Genomic DNA, 15,694 nt, shown 5'->3' with positions numbered 1-15,694 from the left:
CACCACGACCTGACTAAACACTCTGTTCTGGGTTTCAGTGGTCCATCCTCACTACCATGACCCAACTGAACACTCTGTTCTGGGTTTCAGTGGTCCGTCCTCACCACCACGACCCGACTGAACACCCTGTTCTGGGTTTCAGGGGTCGGTCCTCACCACCACGACCCGACTGAACACCCTGTTCTGGGTTTCAGTGGCTTTCAGTTTGCTCTTGTTCTTGCACCCTGTGCAGTTTGTGAATTTGCTAACAGTCTAGATCAATAAGGTATATTGGGGTTTACTTCTGGGTACTTCCCTATTCTCAGCTATCTTGGCCTCTTAATCCTGGCTTCCTTCATGACCTCAAACTCTAATTTGTTGTCTCCTCATCTCTGTAAGCTCCCTAAAAGTTCTTCTGGCTTCTCTGAATCAAAGCAGCCACCCTTTACCTGAAATCTTGACCCAAACTGGCAAACGCTGCAGGATCACCTAGTACGTAAGCTCACCTTTCTTTCTCTGGTTCCTACTTCACTAGGATTTTCATGTCTTAAGTCCTCGATCTCCTGGAAACTCTCTGATGTCTTGAACACACACACATACATGATACATAGATATGCAAGTTATTTTATCTGTCTTTCTTGATTTCCATGGGAATAATGAGTTGCTATCATCTCTGCCTTCACAGCCATGATAATTACTTTTTAAGTGAATCAAGTGAATCTTAACCACTTTTTAAAAGAATCTAGTTAATCTTAACCACTCTTTTTTGCCCTTGCTAGTGAGCAATAAAGGGATTTTTAAATGCTTCTGATATTTTAAATTCTAAACATATTTTTGGACAAGGAAATGCTTTTATTTCTCTAATTTATTTCTTGGTTGTTTTGGTACTAAACAATAAATTTTTTCACTTATAGATGATGTTCAGATTATGACCTTTTTTTAATGTCTCATTTGGATTATTTTTTTCTGCAGATAAATTCCCACACATTCCCATAATAAGCACATTGCTTGGCTAGGGACTTCTGCCTTGGGGTCTCTGAGGAGATTGCAATTAGATTCAGACTGGATCTGTGTTGTCCTAAAAACTTGACTGGAACAATAGGCTCCATTCCAGTGTAAGTGGCACTCACATAACTTGCAAAGTGGTGCTACTACACGGGGAGGTCCATTTCCACTCAGGTCTTAGCATATGGCCTGGGTTTCTATAAAACATTATGACTGGATTCTAAAGGCAAATACCATGAGAAGGAAGAAGGGAAGGAGGAAGAGTTAGACAGAAAGGATGGGTAGGTGGGTGCTAGCTTCAGATGGAAGCCACAGAGGGTGCCTAAAAACTAAATACACATTTTGAGAAAGGAAAAAGCTGTACTGAAATTGTAATACTAAAGCCAGGATTGACTTCTGCAATTAGAAGAGGTGCTCAAATGGGACTTGTATTCATTTTTGTTATCGGTATATACTGAATACTGTAATTTTAATATGTTTTTTTTCTTTTCTTAAAATATGTGTACATTTTTTTAGGCACCCTCAGTATGCTTTCTTATGACCTAGTTGCAGAAGTCTCCTACCATCACTTCCACCACATTCTATTCCTTAGAAGTAAGTCACAAAGCATGGTTCACATTCATTAAGAAAGGCATTAGACTTTATGTTTCAATAGAATAACTGTCAAGTAATTCGTGGATATATTTTAGAAGCATCACAACAGCCACATATGACTTAAACTCAAATTGTAATTTATTCACTTACAGGCACTGTGAAGATAAAATTAATCTGGTTTCCACTGTTGCTATAAATAACATTCTACTGAATTAATTTTTGTGAGATACTGAAGATATAACCAAGCTCTTTATAATATTTTTCTATATTTCTCAGAAGTCTTAATAACCTTACCAAGAATATTTCATAACATTTTGATTAGAAAGAACTGCTGCCTGCAAGAACACAGAAAACCAATTATTTCACATCAAAAATTTAAACAAAGAAAATAGATAAAATACTATCTGCTCTATGCCTTAAGAAATTAGGAAATGTACTGTACATAATACAATAGAGAAATTTTAAAATGCCAGGAAGACAAATGGAGGTACCATTTGAAAAGTCACAAAAGTTAAATTATCTTTGAGATCAAATCTGAATACTGGCCTTTCCCAAATTATCAATAAAATATTTTTGATGAAACAGAATAAATGAAATGCAATGCTGTGAATAGTAACCCATTACTCCCAACCTGGTACCTAGATCAAGTAAAAAATACTCTCCAGAGGTAAGTCAAAGAGAGGATTCTTCCTCATTCTGTGTGAAAGAAGATAGTTTTGCTCTCTCCCACTTCCTGCAAATGACCAAGTGGAAGAAAATGAAATAAACAATCAACGTCCTTTCTACTGAAACATTCCTTACAAATTAATGTACATAATTCAGTAGAATGGTCCCACAGGGACACAGGCATAACATAACTAATGAACATTCACAAAACACATACAAATGAATAGTACTTACAAAATATGTGCCCTTCTGTATTAACAAAATATATAAAACAGTGAAATTAAGATTTTACCCACCAAATTGCTCAAGGTGAAAAATCAAGTATTCCTAGAGTTAAAACTCAGGTGAGTAGCTTTGAGTGACTGAACTTGTGTGCTGTGCAGCCATCCAACTTCAGGATACAACCTTGACCCCTGCTTACAAACCATGACCTCATACAGATTACCCAACCCTTTGTATTTCACTTTCCTCATCTGTAAAGTTGGAATAGTTACAGAATCTGCATAATGGAGTTGCCATAAAGATTACATAAAAATTTAACTATGCCACCTATCAGTACTTGATATCCAGTAGTACCATTAGTATTTTGATTTAGGTAGTCATTTTCCATTACTGTAACAGTTATTGCTATGCTTAGAGTCAATGGACTGTCCACTCTCCTCCACTGCTAGGAGGACTGTAAATTATTTCTGCATTTTGGAAAAATAATCTATCAACATATCAAACTCTTACAAAAAGCTCATACTCTTGGCCAAATAATTATTAGATCCTATATGCAAAAAAACTGTGCAAAAAAAATTGTGTACAAATTCATTACAGTATATCTATCTAACAGCTAATGTTGAACATAATCTAAATTTTGGCCATTAAAGCAATCCTAATATATTCAATCATATGGCAGAATATTATGAATCACTAGACATTAGTTATTAGATATATTTTAAAGCTATCTAGTCGTTACACATATAGTAAAACCATTAATAATACCATAACATTTATACATACATTGTCCAGATTTACATTGTACTTCAACTAACATATCTATTAAGGATAATGATTAAATCTATTAGACCTTGCAGAGTTATCTTTGAATAAAAATATTCAAGGCTATTTAAGTGATTTTTTAAGTTCTATATTCTTTAAAATTTCACACACAGAATGTATATAATTTACATGACTAAAATATTATTATCTATATTATAAATTATGGACTAAATATTAAATCAAAAATGTGCGATTAGCACTGTAGTTATCAGGAAAAATCTGATGTTTAATACATATTTTAATGTTTATCATTTGCCAGGTGTTGAAATAGATGCATTTGATTTGTTTAAATGGTAGATATAGTCTTTAAATTCAATTTTATTTATTGCTCCATATATAGAGAAACAAAGGTTAGATTAGTGTAAGAGATGTCACTTATTATAGAACTGATAACTGTTGAGCTGTCAAAAGGCCTGATAAGGGTATTGAGAAAAATACCACCTCATATCAAGGCTCATATGTTTTTGTTCTTAATATGTACAAACTGGAGATATACACATATAGATATGTAAGAGTGCAAATAAGCCTATCATGGTATTTTTAAAGAATAAAGATTCTGATGAAGCCCATTAGGTCAAATCTAAGAAAAATAAGGCAGGAAACAGAGTGCAATATCTTGAATTTAAAAGCTTAGTAAGTTATTATGAAAGTGTAACTCAATGGAAATCAGGCAGGCAGGAGGTGGGGAGGAAGAGACAGGGGAAATCACCCAACGGGTACAATGAACACTATCTGGGAGATGGGCACACTTACAACTCTGATGTAAGGAGTACAAAAGCAATCCATGAAACCAAAACATTTGCACCCCCATAACATTCTGAAATTAAAAAAAAAAGAAAGGGGATTACCAGATATAAGAATATTTACCAAGGCTCAGTGATGGAAACAACATAGTACTGGTTCATGAATAGATGAAGCAATAGAGTAGAAAGTACAGAAAAAGGATACAAATAGCAAATCTGCACAAAAACTAAACTCTTCAATAGTAGTGGGGCAACTAAGTAGCTATCTGGAAAACATTAATGTTGAACTAATGCTTCACTGTATACTGCAGTCTTTATAAAAAAGAAACAACACAAGTAAATAAACAGAAAATAAATACTAAGTAAACCAATGTCATTTATCCAGGAGAACCTGAGTAGGAAATGTGCTGGGACCCAGCACAGGACCATGAAAATAAAGAAGTTGAAAATAGCAATTTTTGATCTGCTATTTTGGACCCTACTGTTTGAGGCTTCCTTAAGCCAAAGAGCAGATATATTTCCTGAGTATAAACTCTTAAGGTCCTGAAAAGAGACGGTCAACCTTTAACTTGAGAGAAGGCTGTGGTGACACTGATCTTCATATCATCAGCCCTTCCTCCCATGTCAGAAGGAAGAGAGAGAGTTCAGAATGGATGTACTAAGGCTTGAAAATAAATCAGGGCCACTTAGGTGAAAATTAAATCATCTGAGTTGACGATAGACACCAATAAAGAGGACGATTTCCCAGTGCTTCCTCAAAGATTCTCCTATTTCCTCCTGGTGTCTTTGGTCAAATGTGTTAAGAAATCTTTCTATTATTTGAAGTCTCTTTATCACTTGAATAAAAGGTTGCTTGAGATGTATGGAGCAAATGCAAAATTTATCACATATTCTGTTTGGAAGCTTCTTCTCTAAGACAGCTCACCTCTAGTTTGATTTCATTTACTCTACAGGAATTCATTATGTCCTTAGTCAAGAAAATGTCTGGTATGTGTTGTGTGCCACGGACTTGGGAAAAGATTAATAAACTGATGAGGTGAAGACAGGGACCTGAGGGCTGACTGGGACATTATGATGGAAAGGGTGAACATAAAATGGAGTCATTTTCTTTTCCAAACAGGAATTCATGAAGAAACAATTAAGTGAAGATCAAAAAAATAGGTAACAAAAGAGAGCTGTAAAAAATAACTACATAAACGAATCTCAACATCGGTAAGTGAAGATACTTGGCTATCTATTAAGTCCAGGGTATTAAGTTGGAAGTTTAAACTAAGTTTTTAGTAATTTAATTTCTCTGGATCCTCTTGACGACAAATACCACATAACATGTGTAACAGAAACGTATAATTCCCTCCCATGTTTCCAAATAAATAAATAAATAAATAATGCCATTCATCTGGATATAATTTTTGTTGATAAAATCACTCCCTCAAAACTGGAAGTAAATGAAGGTAAAAAATTTTTATTTAAAATTTTTTCATTCGGTAAAAAATTTTTAAACAGGTTTGGTATATAACCATTAAAAAGTACTTAATATGCCATAAAATGTGTTTGCTGATTAGTATTTCCCTGCGGCACTGTCCTGACTGTGTAATCTCACTAGAACTAAATGATGCTGAGTTTTCTGAAGCTAAGATTCTATGCAATAAATATCATTTAATAAAGTTAAAACGTTCAGGCGGGTATTAAAAACTCAGTATGTTCTGGCAGGTAAGGAAGAAACTTGTAAGAAAGTGCTAATTTTACTCAAAGAGCCTGAATTACCATTTAAAATACATATATATTAATTTTCTATATCATGAGGTGTGTATGTAGGCACATGTACATATACACTTGGAAAATGTATAGTATAAAATAGAAAAAAATATTAAAGTCCAATTTCAGAAGTTAAGATAAAAACATAAAAATGAAATTCAGATTGATAATTTCTCTCTGTGTATCGAGACTAATATGGAATATTCATACAGAATGAGTTCCATTTTATATATGTAAAAATAAGCTGAAAGAAATTGAATTGTTATTCTGAGATGTCTTACATAATGATAAACTACTTGAGACAGCTTTTCAAGTCTGAAATTGAATACTTCCGTGTTAAAACAGAAACAGGATTTTACTTCTTTGCATGGGAAACATTTAAAATTAAATATATCCAGAACACAATTTGAGACTCACTACAATGTAAAAAACTATACATGGTAAGTTTAATAAAGATGAGCTAAAATTGCCACGGAGAAGCGTCCAAGGGGTCCTCCTCTCAGGGAGGATGGAGCATACAGAACTTTCAGACTGAATAAGTCAAATCCTGAGGTTAAAAAAAATTGTTAATTACAAATACTTACATGTTTTATTTTGCACAATATCATTTAAATAAAATTCACAATTGCCTGTAGAGTGTTTTCAAAACATATTCTACCTTTAATAGCTTGTAATATTCTAGTACAGTAATGCCTTGCTTCATGATGGAGATACGTTCTGAGGAATGAGTTGTTAGATGACTTATACTTACATAAACCTAGATGGCATAGCCTACCACACATCCAAACTAGATGGTACAGCCCCTACTGTTCCTAGGCTACAAACCCATACAGCACAAGACTGCACCGAATACTATTGACAATGTAATACGTTGGTGAGTATTCATATGTCAAAACATATCAAAATATAGAAAACGTAAAATAAAAAGTTTTATAACCTTAGGTGCCACTGTAGCATATGGAATAAAATTTCTTTTTGTTGTTGTTATTGTTGAGAAAGTGTCTTACTCTGTCACCCTGGGTAGAGTGCCGTGGAATTACAACTCACAGCAACCTCTAACTTTTGGGCTCAAGCTATTCTCTTGCCTCAACTGCTGGGACTACCAGCACCCGCCACCAATCCTGGCTAGTTTTTCTATTTTTAATAAAGATGGGATCTTGCTCTTGCTCAGGTTGGTCTCAAACTCCTGAGCTCAAGCAATTCACAGGCATTGGCTTCTCAGAGTGCTGGGATTGCAGGTGTGAGCCACCATGTCCGGCCAGCAGCACACTTGTTGACTGATACATCATTATGCAGTGCAAACCTGCATGTATTTTGGAATCAAGGACAGTATTTTGTCTTTGGTAGACTGCATTTATTCCAAAATAAGTGTGTGAATGTGTGTGTCTGTGCACTCGTGTAGCACAGGCATGCATGTGCTTAGTTTATGCTGCTTTGAATATGCTGAACTTCCACTATTGGTGGATTTCTATTTTTATTTCTAGGTAATTATCAATCAAGAAATAGACTTAGCATATTACTATATGAATTTTCTTAATTTTCCTCTTCTGGGATTCTAATTGTGGTATATTAGATTTTTTGTCCTAGTTTTCTTATGTATTAACCTTTCTTTCATATTTTTCATCTTTTTTAATCTCTGTACAATTTGTGGATTTATTTACACTCACCATTTTGTTCACTATTTCCTTAACTAATCCTATCCTGACGTTTAATCCAGCTATTATTATATTTTTTCTTACTATTACATATTTAATAGTCATTAAACACTAGTAATGACTATTAAATATGTAATAGTAATTTTCTGTTACATATTTAACAGAATCTACATGTTTAAGGTTCTATTTCTCAGCTGTTCTGCCTTTTTTCATAATCTCTTGATGGTACTTCATTTCTCTCATTCTCTTTCCTTTCTAAAGAGACTCTACCTTGAACGTTTAAATGACACCCTATCCTAAATTACATATATTTTTAATTTATAATTATAATACCTGAAATTCTTGCAGGTCAGTCTATTGTTTGTAGCATTCATGATGCTCTGCTCAATTCTGCTGTTAGCCATCTTTGATTATAAACTTTTACATGCATGACAGCCACTGTGAAAAAAGCTGGGGGCCAAATTTGCTAGAGGGAATATGTATGCACACACATACATGTATATATACATGTACCTTCATTATAGAGATGTATACTCATTATTTCCTTACACAGTGAACTGTAGATTCAGGGGTGCAACACACACATGAGCATTTTGTCCCTATCCAATGCCAGTATTATAATGCAGAAGCTCCATTCAACTTCCTCACCTGGGTCTCTGCTTTTTATCTGTGTTCACCCCCCAAATCTCAGTGTCAGCCCACTATTTTGCTGATGTTTTTGAGATATCCTTGGCTAAAGATGATGCCAACGTAGTCAATAAAATTATGCTTTATGGATGATCTATTTCTTTAGTAGTAAGAAGGATCGCTGTAACATGTAGTCCTCCAGAAGTAGGATTTCAGGAGTCTATGTTACTTCTAACAATCAATATTAGAAATAATTGAATTATATGTCTATTCTGCTTTTCTTAAGGTAGTATATACATCATTCATATTTTACTGGAATTTTACATAATATTGTCTTTAGGTTTCTAGCACACTGCTGATAATAGTACTATCAATGAAATGTGTGCTAAAGAATGAGCTTACAAAAGTACATATCAGACCTCTGGGTTAACATCACATTGTAAATAAATGCTGAATATCTAATCCAAAAGTTGTTTCTATCATTATATTATGTTATTAATGAATTATAGAATCACTCAGGACACATGATTTCTAAAACAAAGAAATATGTTAAAACTATATGGATAATTTAATCCTGCAAAGAACAATTTCCTCCATTGTTTTATTAAGACTTTGCATAGCAAAGGTAAAAACAGCAATTGTTAGCTTTATTTTTTTCTACCTGATGATTTATGGGATTTTTTTCTCATAGGATATTTGTATTCACAGATCTGATTTTATTAATTCTTACAGTGAATGACTCTTGAATTGTATACTATCATCTCATTTTTGAACCGGACATTTTTGTTATGCATTTACTTATTTCTTTTGCTTTAAATTGTCTACTCTTCTATCTTTTGAGAAAATCTTTAATTTTTAAGCTATATGTATTTAACAGGTCTTTCGTATCCTTTATCCCTTGCTTTCACATCATTTTATTTCTTCATGCTTTTCTGGAGGTGGTGTACCAAGATTTTCTTCCACATGACAGATTCAGTTTTTATAATAACAATAGGTTTTCTATTCCTGTTTCAGAGCAAACTTCTAATGGGTATTTTGGGTCATGTCCAATATTGTTTTTCTGGTTCATCTGATAAAATACTTCCAGTGACAGCCTCTTCTCCTGAGTCTTCAGTAGATGTTCCTTTTCCTGGACTCTTCAGTATTCTTTTAATGGTATCATTTTGTTATTAATAACTACCCACCTTTGGGCAAGTTAACAAACTTTCTGCCTCAATTTCCTTGACAAATGGAAGTAATTACACAATTTATTTTATATTTTTCTTATGATAAATAAATGAATTAAGTAAATAAAACCAACTTAGAATATTTGGACACTGTTAGTGTGCAATTAAATTGACTTCTGCTATTATGTTTTGCTGATTTCTTCTTTATGCATCATTGAAGGAGACTGATGATAATCAGAAGAGAGAGCTTCAAAACTACTCTCTGTTTTTCCTACTTCTGTTTTGCATGGTGGTCAAATAACCTTTTCAATTAAATCCTGGAAAGCAGGTTGAATTTCCTTTTGGTCTTAGGTTGATTTCCATTACTGAGAGCACGTGTTTCTAGGACAGCTTTGCCAAACAGGAATGGAATCTTCTTCTATGCCCACAGACCTGTTTCCTGAAGTGTTAAATAAATGGCAAAACCACAATCTCCACTGTGGGTTGTAACCACGTCTATTTCTGCTGTTTCCCTAATATGGAAGGAACAGAATGGGAAAAAGGAGACTTCTGACAACATGATTTCAACTGAAGAAGAGGGTCATAAATCAAATGTGAGAACAGACAGTGGATAGTTCTCTCTGGCTTAAACTATAAGAAATTTACTAAAGTAGCAGTATGTCCGATGTTATAATGGTATAGGTGTAATTTGGCAACAAAAAGGCCCCAAATAAAGGTAAAAATTTGTTAATCTGTCTTATATAATTTAAGTAATAAAAACTATCAAACTATTAATTCAAACCAACTAGATCTTGAAAACTTAAAAGACACTGTTTATTCTGTTAAAAATATCTAAATTTAAAACTTCTATTTCATTTTGCTTTGTTGATTCCTATGTTTAGAGACAAACCATTTAAAGATGAATTAGGAGGAAAATTTCTACACAGACTATAATAGGAAGAACAGAAACTAAACAATGGTTAATATGACAGAATCTGTCTGAATTATGTTTAAGCAACCTAGCACAGATGCAAAGAGTATATAGAATCCAACTACAATGTTTTTCCTCCCAATTTATTGGTATGGTAAATGATGACCAGCTGCCCATTAAACCAATCATCTTTCCCCAGCCTTCCTTGTGATTGAATGTGTCAACGGGATTGGATTCTATGGGATTTCTATTCAATTCTACTGAGTTCAATGGGATTGAATTCTAGTCAATGGAACTCAGGCAGAAATGTTATACACATGCAGTCCCCCATATCTGTGGCTTCCTCATTCATAAATTCAACAAACTAAGGAGTGAAAATATTTGAGGGCACCAAGAATGGATGGTTGTGGTGGAAGTGAACATGTTAGACTTTTTATTTCTTGTCATTATTCTGTAAAGAATACAACATAACAACTATCGACACAGTGTTACCTTATGTTAGGACTCAGAAGTAATGTAGACATGATTAAAAATAAATGGCAGGATATGCTTAGGTCATATGCAAATACTAAGCCATTCTAGGAGTCCTGGAACTGATTCCTTATAGATACAAAAGGACAACCATAAGCCACTTGCACATCCAGGTCTGGCACATCACATCCATGAGCAAATCTATCAGCTGCTGCCGGGGTGTTGACATCTGAGGCAAGTCTGGAAGTTATGTGTTGATGATACTGAGCCTCTGTTATTCTGACTCTCCAACAGTGTGTTAAGACAGAGCTCTTCTGTCTCAACACATGAGCACAAAATACTATTCAATTGTATGACGCCATAGAAATTTCTGGTTTTATCTGTTCCATGTATCAACAATGCTTTATGGTATGCATTTTAATGTTCATAGTCCATTATATAGTAATATAGTAATGCTGACATAACAAAACATGTCAATAAGAAAATACTTGAGTGAGTGTGGTTCCACCGTCATACCTACTATTTCCTAACTGCACACAAGGATCCAAAGATAAAGTGGAGACTCCAAGATCAGCACGTGACGCTGCACCCCTGAAAGGTTTCAGACAAGTCAGCATTATTAAACTCTACGTCACCAGTCCAGTGAAATGAAATAAACTCAGTGACAGGAAATTCATTAAATGAAGAAGGGAAAGAAGTCATATTTTAAAAAACAAATAAAAACCCTCTACTATAGTTGTGAAAACCAAATTACTTTGAGAAAGAGAGTTCCCAAGTCTTGGTAAAACTTGGTGAGAACTATGTGGTGCAGAGCTAATTTTTCACAATTTAATATCTCAATAAGCACTCCTGTTTTGAAGATGAGTTAATGTCCTTGATGGCCTGTATATCAAGTCCTTCCCTTTTCTTGAAAAACCAAGGGCAATTATCTGTGCAAATCCCCAAGGAATGTGATGCTGACTGCCAGGCATCTTCATACATGTCCACTTGGCATCTAACTCTTTCCTCATAGATCAAAGTCCAAATTCTACAGGTCTCTGAGGAATATTCTATAGCAGTGGGAGCCGCAAAATGAGCAGAAAAGGTTGGGAGGTGTCCGATGGCTGCCTATGGTTTAGGTTCACCTCTGGGCAGGTGCCTTGGATACTAGTGGACCAATGGACAACAACTCTCTTACAGAAAGCTAATTCTCAGTGTTGAATTAGCTCAGCGTCAGTAGAAGTCATGTGCATTGATTCAAGCTTCACATCATGAAGATATTTAAAGTAGCTTCATTTAGGGATAAGTGGGCTCAGACATAAACACCAATCATTTCACATTTAATGATGGACTAGATTTAAAGGTTTTGATGTCTCAGATGACCTGCTTTGTTTTACCAATGTTCTTAGTTTATTAAAACCCTCTCCCATAGTTTAATAATATTTCATTAAACTTTCAGTGACATAAATTTCAGATGTTTTAAGTATACAATTCAGTAATTTTTAGCAAATTTATAAAGTTGTACAACATTGCCATAATCCAACTTCAGAATATTCCCAATTCCTCAAAGAAGATTCCCTCAAGCCCCCTTGTAATTGATCCCATCTTCCCCCTCTGCATACAACAAACTAAGAATTTACTGTCTACATCTATTGATTTGCCTTTTCTGGACATTTTATACAAATGGAATTACAAATTTTGTGGTCTTTTGAATCTAATTTTAAGTGCATCCATGTTATAACATGTATCAGGAGTTCCTTTTTATTGTTAAAACAGTATTCTGATGTATGAAGAGACCATTCACTTTTGGGCTGTCATGGATAATGCTGCCATGGACGTTCACACACAAGTCTCTGTGCAGACGTACATTTTATTTTACTTCAGAGCAAATGTTCTTAACTTTGTTTGCATGAAGTCCCTTGAGATACTTTTTCAACATTTTTAATATGTTCACATAAAATATATGGGCATACAAAGAAACAAGTTATAATGAAATATGGTTATTATAAGTAAACAAAATGAGTTTACATGAGTTTATTTTATTTCTATATTTTTAATTTCAAAATATTTAGGGGACACAAATGTTTTAGGTTCCTGGTTCGCTTCTGTGATGCTTCTTCCATGGCTATAAGAGGAACCATTACCCAAATAGTGTTCATTGTACCCCTTAGTTAGGTTTTTAAAACAGTATTGCTCTTTCTGTCCAGGCATGGTGGCTCACACCTATAATCTTAGGTTAAGATTAAGGCCAAGGCAGGTGGATCACTTGAGCTCAAGAGTTTGAGATCAGCCTGAAAAGAGAAAGACCCCCAGGACTACTTAAAAATATAGAAAAACTAGCCAGGTGTAGTGGCAAGTGCCTGTATTTCTGAGTTAAGAGAGTTGCTCAAGCCTAAGAGTTTGAGGTTGCTGTGAGCTATGATGAAGCCATGGCACTCTACCCAGAGTGATAGAGTGAGACTTTGTCTCAAAAAAAAAAAAGAAAAAAAAATATATATATGATATGTAAATGTAAATGTAAATGTATATATTGCTCTTTCCTTGGTTTCCTTGGCATTTTGATCACTTGCTACACCACCACCAATTACCCTGCTCAATCTCTTTACTTCAGGCAGTGAACTTTCTGACAATAAACAGGCATTGCAATGCATTCTTTTTAAAAATTGCAACCACCTGGTAAACAAGATGTGCTCCTAGACATTTTTCTGTCCTAAGTTTTACATACCATTTTAATATGTAATTTGTTTTTCATGGAGACTATTGATTTGGAATCCTATTACCTGTAGTATACAAGTATCCTGTAGATACCTGTCTCATTAGGAAGAATTTCTGTGATGCATTTGTGTTTACATTGATAGTGCCATTTTAACTTTATGCCATAGACAAGGAAACAATGTGCTATTGTTGCTCGCAATGAATCTTAACATTCTGCCAGCGTTAAATATTCAGAGTCACATCAGGCAATGTGTACTTTTCCAAAACCTTATCACAATAAATATTTTCTATTTCAAATTACTATGCACATTTTAGCTTGGGTTTTAAAAGGTATCATGGCTATAAGCAAATTGATAGGAAAACAGATAACAACAAATTAAGGGTTACTGGCAGCCTAAGACACTGTTTATCTCCTTTAAGGTAGACAGAATTCAAATTGCCCTCATTAGCTGAGCAATATGCTGTGGAAAATGAGCTGGGTACTTATCAAGAGGCTCTTTCATTTACATTTTTGCCAAATAAATAAGCTACTCTGTTTCCTAGCTGTTCAAGAGCTGTGAATAGGAGAGAAAGAATACATAGAACTCAGGTAAGTAAGCCAGGGGGCATTCCAGGACCAAATAAAGAAGAGAAAAAGTTGATCAATGAAGATGTCAGAATTGGACCTTGTGTATCTGTCATACAAAGGACAGTCTCACATATAGTTAGGAGGTACAAATGTATTAATTCTTCCCACAGCCACCAGTACTACAATCAAAGCTAGAGGCTGTTCTTTTGATAAATGATCAATACTTGAGCCTGACACTGCCCTAGCTGTCCTGCTGTTGCTGGTTAAAAGTTTGAATTTCAATTAAGCAGTAAATCTTTATTGTATTACATTTCCAGCAGTCAATTAATGTCCCACTAATCTCCTACAATTCTGAAACACTATTATTTTGTACAGTCCTTTTCTAAAGCCTCATTCACCAGGCAAAATATTCTTATTTTATTGGTAGAGACATATTTTCTTCCAAACAAAAACATGAACATGAAATAATTGTTTTGTTTAGAATTTTAGTCATATGCCTTTAGAATGTTACACTTCCTAAGTAAATGAGGTAAGAAAATGTATTAAGGAATACTCTCAGTCAAAAGCAAATTGACCGTATATCTTTAGTGCAAATGCCATACTTAAGAATTTTTCCCACATATATATTCCTTGGAAAAACTTCTGAAGTCATACAAAGCACAAGTGCCATCACAGCACTAATCACACTCAAACCATTTTTCATGTCATGTAATCCCCCTATACATTTTTTTCCATAAACTTTTAATTTTTAAAAAGTGTTAATAAGTACATAAAGAAATGCAGCTAATATTATATAGAGTCCCAACTATTTGAAAAGCTGAGGCGAGAGAAACATTTGAGCCTGGAAGTTTGAGACCTACCTGGGCAACACGGTTAGGCCTTATCTTTAAAATCAAAACAAAACAAAGCAAAACAAAACCATCCAATAGAGCAAGAGACAACACACCTAGACAAGAGGATTCTTTATGAACGACTTCAGTTTGTAAAAACAAAATGTAAGGAGTTTGACAGATATCCCCTTCATATAGAATTTTAACAAATTCTAAATTTATGAACTCACAAGGTCAAATTAACACAACTTCAAAGCTATAAAGGTGCATTGAAAATTGAATCCTTATTGTAATAAAATATAATTTTATCTGTTCAGAATATTAGAAGAGAGTCTTTCCCCGGGCAACAGATGCAGTCTTTCCTTTCCATTTTGCATCAGCAAAAATGCTCTAAATCTAAGTGCTGGTCTTTTCAATCATTTAGAATGCAAGCATTTCTTCCATTATTTAAAATAATTTTTAAAATTGTCTTAAAGAAGTCTGAACTACTTCATTAGGATGCCTGTGTGATTTTAATAAAAATAAAACAAACATTTTAAATGATCTATGCATCACACTGGTATGGCCCAACTACTCTGTTCCACATACTTTATTATCAGATGGTCGGATAAAAAGTAGGTTAGAAAATGTTTACACAAAAATCATCTTTCCATATAATGCCCACACTCAATAACACAAATATACAAGAAAAACAAGTACACACATTTTAAGCTAATCATCAGCTAATAATTACGTTTCACTCCTCAGGATTTGACTTTTCATTCCATTATCTTAAAACTTTCACTAGTCTTCAAATCAGTTTTTAAAATACAGCGTGCACAACTATCAATACAAATTCAAAGGATTAGCGTAATACCGATTTTTTTATTTGAAAAACATAGTTTTTTTGAAAATTAATGTTATTTTAAATGTAATTCAATATATCCATATAATTCATTCTATCCATAACATGACTAAACACTGGGTATCCTAAAAAATGCATGACTG

The 15,694-nt window shown here is 34.1% G+C and overlaps 1 protein-coding gene across 1 annotated transcript in view; it reads right to left on the bottom strand.

The window, feature by feature from the left end:
- MMP16 (matrix metallopeptidase 16) overlaps window positions 1-15,694 on the bottom strand; it is a 281,181-nt gene that overhangs the window by 102,655 nt on the left and 162,832 nt on the right. The gene's annotated exons all lie outside the window — the stretch shown is intronic.

The sequence above is a fragment of the Otolemur garnettii genome, unplaced genomic scaffold (assembly GCF_000181295.1).
Source record: "Otolemur garnettii isolate 467f Iridium unplaced genomic scaffold, OtoGar3 scaffold00004, whole genome shotgun sequence".
Classification (NCBI taxonomy): domain Eukaryota; kingdom Metazoa; phylum Chordata; class Mammalia; order Primates; family Galagidae; genus Otolemur; species Otolemur garnettii.
This window is presented reverse-complemented; position numbering and strand designations above follow the sequence as displayed.